At 34.0% G+C, this 1,551-nt stretch overlaps 1 pseudogene; it reads right to left on the bottom strand.

Moving 5' to 3' along the window:
- Window positions 1–334: 334 nt before the first annotated feature.
- LOC101425989 (acidic leucine-rich nuclear phosphoprotein 32 family member E pseudogene) lies at window positions 335–963 on the bottom strand (annotated as a pseudogene).
- Window positions 964–1,551: the final 588 nt, after the last annotated feature.

Raw genomic sequence — 1,551 nt, 5'->3', positions numbered from 1 at the left:
GCACCATACTAAATCTGTGTAAAACCTAACATGCTTTAATTATGGACTCTAACTAATTAAAATGAACTTGAATTAGAAAAATTAAGATTCCAAATAATTGCTAGGGAGTTATACAGTACTGTCAATGAAAAATTTGTTTTATACACAATCTTGTCATGAACAGACACATAAATCTTTGGAAAGATAAAATGTTCAAAATAATAAAACCACATTTTTCTTATAAAAAGTTGCACATCATCTTCAGTAGGGATAGCTATCGTACATGAAGAAACAAAGAAGATGCTGTTCCTCTATTGCAAACCCAGAAACATTAGGGAATCTAGTCTTAGAATGTCTATTTATTTTCTTCCTTTACAGCATCTTCAGCATCTTGTTTCCTCTTCTCCCCTTGAAGACCTTTTTTCTTTTTATTCTGCTCTTTTTTCAACAAAGTCATCATCATCTTCATCTTGGATTTCTTCTTTCACAAAGTATGAGAGACTCACTTCTCTCTCTCCTAATTCTGAGTCTGCTTCATCTTCATCCTCTCTTTCTCCTCATCTTCCTCCTCCTCTTCTTCATACCCTTCAAGTGGGTCAGTTTCATCTTCCTCTTCATCATCATTATCTCCATCCTCATCATTCTTCTCTTTAAGTTCTGGTGTTTCATTAGCCTTCTGATCAAACCCATCTAAGTGTCTAAGGGAACCTCATATTTTTTTAATGTAATATTAAAAAAATGAATAATAAATATTTTCTCTATAATCTTCCAGATTTGTGATCTCACAATTTCAGACATTTTGCAGAGCATCTACTGTGCTGAGATGTTTGACTTTGTTTCCATTCAGAATGAGGTAGGTAAGATTTGAGTATTTCTCAGCCAGAATTCAAAGCCTCTAGAAATTATATAGTCACTAAATTCCAACTTTCAAAACATATTTAAACTGGAAAGCAGAGCCAGTGAACTTAGTTCTACATTAGCCATACTCATAAATTAGTTCCTTAAAGTACTTTCCAGGCCCTAAATTTTTTACTTTGATAAGTGGGCAATTATCAAGGACTCACTCTGCTACCTCTTCCAGACCTTTGTTCCTTAACTCCAGATTGATTTATCCTCTCCTTGATCACCAGGTCCTCCTCCATCACCTCTTCCATTACTCTCCTCTCTTCCATTTTCCTGTCCCAATCCTAAAATATTTTCAAAATTTAAAAAAATTATTTTATTGTTAAAGCCGCTTTAGAGTACATACATGTTTCATTGAAAAGTCTAGGGAATTATGATATACCCCACCATCCTTCCTTACTTTTCCACATTAACATTTTTTGTTATTATAGTACATTTGTTACAACTGATGAATACATATTGCTACTAACTATAGTCTATAGTTTACCTTATGGTTTATACTTTGCACCACACAATTTTATAGGCCTTGATAAAATGTATAATGGCTTTTATATGTCATTGCAATGCCATGAGGGCAATTCCAATGTCCCCAAAATGCTCCATGTTACACCTATTTTGTTTCCTTCACCTCAGAGCCCTTGGTGACCACTGCCTTTATATCAATGTTAC

The sequence above is a fragment of the Dasypus novemcinctus genome, chromosome 4, assembly GCF_030445035.2.
Source record: "Dasypus novemcinctus isolate mDasNov1 chromosome 4, mDasNov1.1.hap2, whole genome shotgun sequence".
NCBI classification, from domain to species: domain Eukaryota; kingdom Metazoa; phylum Chordata; class Mammalia; order Cingulata; family Dasypodidae; genus Dasypus; species Dasypus novemcinctus.
Note: the sequence above shows the minus strand (reverse complement) of the source record. Positions and strands in the feature narration are given on the sequence as shown.